The sequence below is a fragment of the Chlorocebus sabaeus genome, chromosome 1, assembly GCF_047675955.1.
Source record: "Chlorocebus sabaeus isolate Y175 chromosome 1, mChlSab1.0.hap1, whole genome shotgun sequence".
Lineage (NCBI taxonomy): Eukaryota > Metazoa > Chordata > Mammalia > Primates > Cercopithecidae > Chlorocebus > Chlorocebus sabaeus.
In genome coordinates, this window is record NC_132904.1 from 72,719,054 (window position 1) to 72,728,934 (window position 9,881).

Here is a 9,881-nt window from a genome sequence, read left to right on the forward strand (position 1 = left end):
CCTGGATAAACTTTTTTGGTTTTTGTTTTGTTTTTTGTTTTCGTTTTGAGACAGAGTCTCACTCTGTTGCCCAGACTGGAGTGCAATGGAGCGATCTCGACTCACTGCAACATCCAACTCCCGGGTTTGAGCGATTCTCCTACCTCAGCCTCCCGAGTAGCTGGGATTCCAGGCGCCTGCCACCATGCCCAGCTAACTTTTTTTGTATTTTTAGTAGAGACTGGGTTTCACCATGTTGGCCAGACTGGTCTCAAACCCCTGATCTCACGTGATCTGCCTGCCTTGGCCTCCCAAAGTGCTGGGATTACAGGCATGAGCCACTGCACCTGGCCCAATTTGTTGTATTTTTAGTAGAGACGGGGTTTCACCATGTTGGCCAGGCTGGTCTCAAACCCCTGACCTTACGTGATCCACCCGCCTCAGCCTCCCAAAGTGCTGGGATTACAGCCATGAGCCACTGTGCCCAGCTGTGGCTGTCCTATTTTACATTATGAGAGTTCCAATTTTTCCATGTTCTTGACAACACTTGTTCATTTGGTATTTTTTATTATAACCATCCTGGTGAGTGTGAATGGCATATCACGTGGTGGTTTTGATTTGCATTTCCCCAGTGACTAATGGTGTGGAATATCTTTTAAAGTGCTTATTGGCTATTTGTATATCTTCTTTGGAGAAATACCTGTTCAAATATTTTGCCCACCTAAAAATTAAGTTATTTGTCCTTTTCTTGTTGAGTTGCAAAGAGTTCTTTATGTATTCCAGTTACTAGAATACTTCATGTGCAAGTATTTCCTCCCATTCTGTGGGTTGTTCACTTTCTTGATAATATCCTTTGAAACACAACATTTTTAATTTTGATGAAGTTCAGTTTCTCTATTTTTTCATTCGGTTGCTCGTGCTTTTGGCACCATGTAGAAAAAACCATTGTCTACTTCAAGGTCACAAGGATTTACATCTATGTTTTCTCGTAAGGATTTTCTAGTTTTAGCTGGAACAGCATCACTTGTTTAAAAAAAAAAAAAAAAAAAAAAAAAAAAACACCTATTATTTCTCCACTGGATGTCTTGGCACTCTTGTCAAAAATCAATTGACCAGGCTAGGCATGGTCATAATATATCACACAGTAATCCCAGCAATTTGGGAGGCCAAGATGAGAAGATCGCTTGAGATTAGGGGGTCTGAAACCAGCCTGGGCAACATAATGAGACCCCTGTCTCTACAAAATTTAAAAAAAGAAAATTAGCTGGATGTGGTGGTGTGCACCTGTGGTTCCAATCACTAGGGAGGCTGAAGCAGGAGGATCACTTGAGCCCAGGAGATTGACATTGCAATGAGCGGTGATCGTGCCATTGCATCCAGCCTGGGCAACAGAACAAGATCCTGCTTCTTTAAAGAAAAATAAAAGTCAATGGCCATAGATGTACGGGTTTATTGACACAATTGCTTGTTAAGTGACATCTAGGAAGTAAGTTACAGTAGGGTCCATGTAGTCACCACCATGTAAGGGGTGTGGCAGAGGAAAAGGATGAATGAGAAATTTGGAGTCCTGCAGACCTTTGTTTCCATTCCAGATCCACTGTAACCCAGACAACCTGTTTCATTTTGCCTTTTAAGAAGTGACACAATATATCACACAGAACACATTCTCATAAAAAACATAAACATCACAATGCCCCTGAGCCTCAGTTTCCTCCTCTATCATGTCTAAACCCCAGAGCTGGTGTGAGGCCTAGGCTTGGGGCCGGGGGACAGCAGGGAGAAGAAGGGTATTCCAGATGGGGTCAAGGGCACTGGTAAGAGCTGGAGGCTGGAAAGTGCAGGGATGTGACATGGGGACACAGTGAGGAGCCTGCAGGCCAGGGGTGGTGTTGACAGGTTGCCTCTCCTGTCCTGTATGTGGTGAAAAAACAAGACTCTGGCACCTGAGTCACAGCTCAGAAGACACCTCCCACATCCCCCTGCAGAGCCTCATACTATAGCCAGGCCCTCCAGGTATGAGCCTCCCTCACCCCCGTGGTGGGGTGGCCGTGAGCATGCTGCAGGGATGCTGTTGGTGATGTCAAGTCTAGGGCTGGGAGGTAGTTAGGGGCCAGCTGGGGGCTTCTGTTTCTTGTATTGTGTGTGAGTGAGTGAGATGTGCAGGTCAAGAAGATAGTGCCTGAGGAAGGTAAGAGGAAGCCTGTTTGTTGGGCACCTCCTGTTTGCCAGAAGGCACTTTGTGGACTTCATCTCAGCTCCCAACCACCCAGAGAAACAAGAGTTATGAGGTTCATTCCCATTCCACATGACAGGAGCCTGAGTCAGATGGGAGGACACATTTGCCCAAGCTCACCCAGCCAGCAGGTGACAGGGCTGGGATTTGAACCCAGTTCCATCTGTCCTGAAGCACATGCTTTTCTATAATGCCAAGTTACCCTAGAGAAGAGTGAGAAAGAGGAGGGGGGTGAGATACAGGGAGGCCCAGCAGAGGGACAGTCACACAGAGGACAATCAAGAGAGGCAGAAATGAAAAACAAGAGTGGAAAGAGCGTGAGGCCCTGGCCCGGCCCAGGCCTGGAACAGGTCCTCAGGGAGCAGCCGAGGGCGGGGATGACCGGAAACCGGCTCACCGAACCTGGAGCCAACAACCATGCTTGGCCTGAGACGTGGTGGAAAAGCTCTCACCTCAAGATACTAGTAGGGGAAACTGGCGTGGGGGGGAGCAGGGTCTGCCTGGGAAGAGGACAGTGGGGTCGGATGGCCAGGAGCTGCCAAGCAGGCCCATCATCTGGCTCAAGTAACCGCTGTGGCCGCCGGGCTGGCAGGCCCTTGCTGCTGGCCGTGCAGAGCGGCAGGCCCAGAGGCCAGGATGCAGGCAGCGATGACCAGGCCTTCCTGGAATGTGGGTTGTTCTTAGGACAAACCCCTTCACGTGGCCTGCAAGTAGGATGGCTGTATAGTTTACTGTTTCATCTGGGACAATTAAAAGTGTGAGGGGACAACAGGCGTACATGGGTATGTATGGGCCTAACTTCTAAGGTCCTGCTCGGCCAGGCCTGGCTTGTTTCTGGGGCAGCCTCCAGGCTGTCTGCCCTCTGCCTTCACTGCCAGGCCTCAGCCGACCCTTGGGGCCTCCACATTATCTGGAATACCTGTCTGTGTCACCTCCACACCCCTCCATACCCCTTCATCGTTCCTACAACACCCTCGAAGCTCCTCCAGCAGAGCCAGTGTTCGCTCAAGCTATTCAAGACACTGTGAGCTTTCCCTTTGTGGCACTGATAGCAATAATGAAATAAATTCTTAATTGTGTGCTTGATTGTTTCAAAGTCCATCTCACTCTCTAAGGGCAGACTGGGTCTGGCTTGTTCACTGCTGCATCCTGCTCACCCAGCCCAAAGGCCCCGAAGCACACACGAATAAACCAACCCCCAGGCCCCATGCACTGTCACAGAGGTGTGTGCCCACCCTGGGAACTTTTTTCTTTTCTTTTTCTTTCTTTTTTTTTTTTTTTTTTTGAGATGGAGTCTCCCTCTGTTGCCCAGGCTGGAGTACACTGGCATGATCTCGGCTCACTGCCACCTCTGCCACCCCAGTTCCAGCAACTCTTCTGCCTCAGCCTCCCGAGTAGCTGGGATTACAGGTGCCTACCACCACACCCGACTAATTTTTGTATTTTTAGTAGAGACAGGGTTTCACCATGTCGGCCAGACTGGTCTTGAACTCCTGACCTCGGGTGATCTGCCCGCCTTGGCATCCCAAAGTGCTGGGATTACAAGCGTGAGCCACCACGCCTGGCCCACCCTGGTATTTTTGTTTTGTTTTGTTTTTTCCTATACAAAGAAAAGAAAGGAAGGAGCTAGTCCTAAAAAAACAAAAAAACCTCTTGCACAATTCATACTTCTGATTTCTTCCACAGACATTGAGCCCCTTCAGGAAGGGACTGTACTCCCTTCTCTTCCCCAGCCTAGCTGTGGACCTGAATCAAGCTTAGGCTGAGCTTGATGAGTGACTGCAACATTGAATATCACCATGGTGGGTCACAGAAAGTCAGAACAGGAAGGAACCCTAGAGGTCATGAGATATGCAAGTGCTGAATCCAGACCCTGGGGTGTTGTAGGCACACAAAAAATTAACGTTCCTTCCTTTACAGGTCATCTTATCCAACCACCATCTTTTTCTTTAAGGTTTTTAAGTGTACAATTCACTTTAGCATATTCACAAAGTTGTGCAATCATCGTACTACCAAATCCCAGAACACTGTCATCACCGCATAGGAAACCACATACCTAGTAGCAGTCATGTCCCCCTGTCCCCTTCCCTCAGCCCCTGGCAACCACCAATTACCGCATTTTAAAAACAGAGAAACTGAGGCCCAGGGAGGGGCATTGCCTTATTAATGTCACATCGCCAATGGCAGAGGCAGGCTAGAGCCCAGGCCTCCTGACGCCCACCTGCTATGGTGAGGCCACAGGTCTGAGTTCTCTCTGGCACCCTCAGTATACTCTGGGGCCTGACATGCAAGAGGGGGTGGGCAAAGGCCTCTGCAGGGTAAGAAGTGACCGTACCATCTGTAACTGTGCCCTTAAAGTCCAGAGCGTGCCGTTCCCAGAATGGAGTCAAGGGTTGTGAGGAGCAGGAGACACATGGAGGGAACATTTCCACCCTGTGCCTTGCTTCTGCGAAGCCAGCGTCCTTCCAGGGCTGGGAACACCCTTCCCCCAGATGACCCTGGGCTTCCTCCTCACCTCTCCAGCATCCTCTCAAAGGCCCCCTTCTCAGTGAGGCCTGCCCTGACCACCCTGTTTAAAACTGCCAACAGGCTGGGTGGAGAGGCTCATACCTGTAATTCCAGCACTTTGGGAGGCCGAGATAGGAGGATTGCTTGAGCCCAGAAGGTTAAGGCTGCTGTGAGCCATGATCGCAGCACTGCACCCTAGCCTGGGTGACAGAGAGAGATCCTGTCTCAAAAAAAAAAAAAAAAAAAAAAAAAACCAAAAAAACCCCAAATCCTAAAAAACAAAAATCACTGCAAATAGACCCTGTGCCTCCCCACTGGCACTCTCTATCCCCCCACCCCCACCCATGGTGGTTTCCTCCATAGTGCGTCCTGCATCCATTCCTTCTTTACCTGGTGATTGTCTTCCCCACCACGGCAGCTCCATGCAGGCAGAGGTTTTGTCTGCTTTGCTTTCTGCTCTACCCCGCTCCTAGAATAGTGCCTGCTATATAGAAGGTGTTTTGTAAACACTGAATGGATGGATGGATGGACGGATGGATGGATGGATGGATGGGATGGCTATCGTTGCATTTGATTCTTACCAGCAATGATCAGGGGAACAGCTATCATGCCTGTTTTTTAGATGGCAAGATGAGGTCCATCTGGGAGCCAGAGGCAGGCTGTGGTCTTCCTTGACCTTGGTCCTGTCAGGGGAGCCTGGAGCAAGAGCAAGGTGGGCATGAGGAAGCAGGGGCTAGGCTTCCAGGTTCTGCCATTGATTTTAGGGCCCAGAAACCAGAGCCACTTTCAGAATCCAGCCTTTACTTCTTCCTGCGGTAATTCAGCAGCTTTCACTTTCCATGCCTTAGCCAAAATGGAAAAAGAAAGGAAGAAAAAAGGCAGTGCTATTTTTTCAAATGGACTTAGCTCTGTGAGCTCCAACGTGGAAACTGCTGTCCATGATGTCACGGGCCCCGAGGCCTCTGGGCAGCGTTACTGACACTTTTTACGGCAGGCTGGGCACAGGGTCCCCACTCCTGTTTCTAGAGCTCTGTAAGCACCACGGGCAGATGGTGGCTCCATTCACAAGCCTGGGCCCAGATCTCCAGAGCCAGGATGGAGCCAGGCACTGGGCAGGCAGGGGGCAGGCTGATAGCCCAGTGGAGCACCTCGCTCTATTGTCCAAAGGTCTTCGACATCCACCACTCACAGGGTCTGTGGCAGACCACAGGGCGAGCACTCTGGTCTGTGTCTTTCTGTGGGGAGCAGAGGGTCAGAGTAGTGTGGTGCTCTGCCCACGGTCACATACACAGTCCGGGAGTGATGGACTTTGTGTTGAACCCTGTCCTCTGATTCTAAATTCTATGGTTTGCTAGAGAGGAGAAGGCATGGCTGTTGCCCAAGTTGGCAGTCTGAGAACGGCTGTAAGGAAGCCACTTGATCAAGTCTAAGTCTTCATTTTACAGTTGAAGACACCAAGGCTCAGAAAGGAGCAGGGACTGGTCCAAGGTCACACAGCCAATCCACAGCCCAGACAGTGCTGGACGCAGTCTCTAGATTCCTGGCTGGGAGTATTTTCTACAAGATCCTGCACTTAAACAGTTCCATTTGGCAGAAGCTCTGCTGTTCCGGAAGAGACTCCAGGCCTTTCCAGAATCCGGTCTAAGGCTGTCTTCCAGGATCTGCTGTCAAGGCGTACTCCTTAGGGAGCAGCTGTTGGCAAATGGAGAAGAGATATTGATTATGTCTGGGGTTGCGGGGAGGGTGGTTTGGGGAGGTGGGGGGGATGGGGAAGAGCAGTGGAAGTTTCTCTGAAAAACGAAAAGCATATTTGTTTTGACTTTTGCTTATCTGTATGTTATAATTCTTCTATGGTTATATAATCAACATTTCATATTTGAAAGGGATAAACTGTTTAATTAGGCAGGGTCTGGGCATCCAGGATTGTCTCAGCTCTGACAGGCTGTGTGAATTTGGTGAGATCCCCCCGTCCCTCTGGGCCTTTCTTAGAAATGCCAGTAATGTTGCCCTGTGAGAGGTAAATGAATCGCAGGGCTCCCTGGCTCAGGAAACAGCCATCCGGCCTATTCATGATGTTAACCTGTCTAAAGAAAGAACGCAGCAACCAAGTCATGAGGTCCCGAGAAAAGCCAAGGTTCAGAGAAGCCCACCGTGGCTGTATGTAGGTCCAGTGCTGTCTGGAAGGTCAGGGAGATTGTCTGAGACCCAAGCCTGTCCCAGTCCCCAGAGAGCCCCCTGCATGGGTGGAGATCATTCTTCAGGCTTCACCAAGGTCTGCATGAAGCACCTCTCAACTAGCATTCCTTGCCCCTTTCCTCAGATCCCAGAGCCCTGGCTCCCAGGAGGGAAGGAGACTGAGGAGGGGACAAGATCATTCCTGTCAGTAGAAGGGTAGCGTGCCCAGTGTCAGTGCTAAGTGTTGTGAGGAGGCATCATCTTGAGTGACATGGTTAGGGCCAGCCTGTCAGACCTCTCTAGGTGTCTGGAGAAAGGTCAATGTCAGAAGCTGCCAGGTGAGGGCCGGACTCCAGGCTGAGACCTGCTGCCCAGTGAAAGGGCTAAATTATTTCAATACATGTGCAGTGCGTGGCACAGCGCCTGGCATAAAAGCAGTGGACAATAAAAACTGCTCAGTGAAAGTTAGCTGTGCCCTAACTGGACAGCAGGGTGGAGGTGCGAGTGCAGAGAGGGAGAAGAACTCGATCCTGGCCCATCTGCCCGGCGGGCCCCTGTCTTCGGAAGGCAGGCTCGGCTCACACCCACTTTCTTGCCTGTGACCCACACCACAATCTCTGTCACTCATGGGCACTGAGGGAGCACCTAGCTTCCTGTTCTGAGCTGTGGTGTCACTTTCTGGTGTTCCCCTGATCTCCAGGCCTGAGGAATCCATGGCTTCCCACCCCTGAATTATCCCCAGCTCCCGCCACCCACCCCTCGCTTCCCACCAGCACTGGGCTGGACCTCAAAGGCCAGGAATTAGAGGTCCAGTTGGGACCCCTGAATGTCAGGGCTGGAAGACCTCCAGTGAGTGCCTTGCTTGCCCCTCCTCCAGGGATGCACATGTCAGGGAACTGAGGCCCAAAGAGGAAGCTGCCCCTTTGCATAGCCCGTGAGTCTGTGGCTGTTTCTCCAGCCTCCTCTGCTCTCTGGGGGCCCCCAGAGCCTCTGGGAGACCATACGTCCCCCCACCCCCTCATGGCTACACCTCACCTGGTCTTTGCTCTGCGGCTCTGTCTGGGATAATTCTCGCCAAGCAGGGTCAGCCCCTGGGGAGCAGGCCGCTAATGAGCTTCAGATGCCGGGGCCAGACTCAGTCTTGCAGCAGGCGGATGCTCAGATGCTTTGGCTGATTGAGGATGTCTGGCCAGTGGATATGGCTCAGAGAGGACACCTCCCCTCCCTTCACAGGTTACCCCACTCCTGACTTGCACTAGGCACAGCAGGTGCCAGTGTTTAACCCCCCAAACCCCAGCTAGGGCAGCTGTTTCAAGATCTGGAAAAGGACAAACTGGAGGACAAATGCATTTCCATCACTTGGGAACTTAGTTCTTCTTCTCCCAGGACTTTTCTGGGTCCTAAGCTGGTGTTTCCACCAAGGTGGCAGCAGGAAGGGGGAAGAGAGAGGGACAAGCTGCTTTCTGATACCCAATCATGCATGCTCTGGGCTGGGCACAAACGTCATCTTCTCCAGCCCTCACAGGAACCCCACAAAGTGAGAACTGTCACCAAGCCCTTCACAGGAGGAAACGGAGGCTCAGAGAGGGGAGATGATTTGCTCAAGGTTACACAGCCCCTGAGTGGCCAAACTAGGGTTCCATCCCACCTCTGTCAGAGCCCACATTCCACCTGCAACACGCTGGGATGTTTCTAGAAGACCAGAATGGTATATTGTGATCTCCAAGCTTTGTGAATGGTGAGGGCCTGTGGCCACATGGGTTTCAGACACTCAGGCTGCCTCTGCAGCTGACTCACTCCCTGATCTTGACAAGGCAGCAGATTTCACATCTACAAAACAGGGATCATCATCGCAAGTTCAGGTGAGGTAATGCTAACTGCCATCATCACATTCTCAACCATGCCCAGAACACATTCTGGGAGCCAGACTCACTGCTGGAAGCTTTTTGTTGGGGAGCTTTAAAAACTGTAGATTCCAAAGCTCTGTTGCCTACTAGCTGTGTGACCCTGGCCAAGTTACTGTGCCTCTCTGTGCCTGCATTTCCTCATCTCAGGAAATAAATGAAGATAATACTAGTTCCTATCTCAGAGTTGGTGAGGAGTTAGGTGTGTTATAAAGGGATTAGAAGGATACCTGGCACAGGTGGTGCATCTAGCACATGTGTTAGCTAATACTGGGCTCAACCTTGTGAGACACGTGTTATTTTCCCCAAAGCAGCAATGTGGAAACTGAAGTCATGCAGCACAGTGATTCTCCAACTGAGTGTGCAGAGTCATCTGGAGAGTTTGTTAAAACCCTGAGGGCTGGGCCCACCCCAGAGTTTCTGGAGCAGTGCATCTGGGTTGGGGCCTGAGAATGTGCATTTCTAGCATGTTCCAGGTCATGCTGACGCTGCTGGTGTGGGGCCCACACTCAGAGACCCACTGCTCTGGTGGGCCTGAGTATGGCTCCTGGTATGCGGGGGCCAGCTAGTTCCACACATGATTCGGTGAGTGAGCAGGTGAGTGGGCGCACAGAACAGAAAGGATGTTGGACTAGTGATCCTTCATGACTCTCTCTCTCCTCTCTCAGCACCAAGGGTTGTGGCTCATCCCCTTCACATCTTCTTTGAACCTGAATTGGGAAGATCCCTACCACGCTGTCCCCCATACCCCATGGCAGAGGGCAGTGTGCTTGCTGTGGCCACAGGCTGCAGACAGGGGCCTGTGTGCCGGCTGCTCACCTCCCACTGTGTGCCCAGTGGTTTTCTATTTCAGTTGCTGTAAAAATATCACCTTTGATCTCAGCTTGTGGCTCTTAAAAAAAAAAAAAAAAGAAGAAACCACCAACAGGCTGGGTTTTCATTCTCCCCTGGCCTCACCCTGCCCTCACCTTAGCTCCCAGCTCTTTCCCTCCTTCCATTCCACCCCACTCACCCCCTCCTCTTTGCATCTCAGCACCCTGGATCCGGGGCACCTTGGGAATCCGTGGACCCTTCTCTCTCTG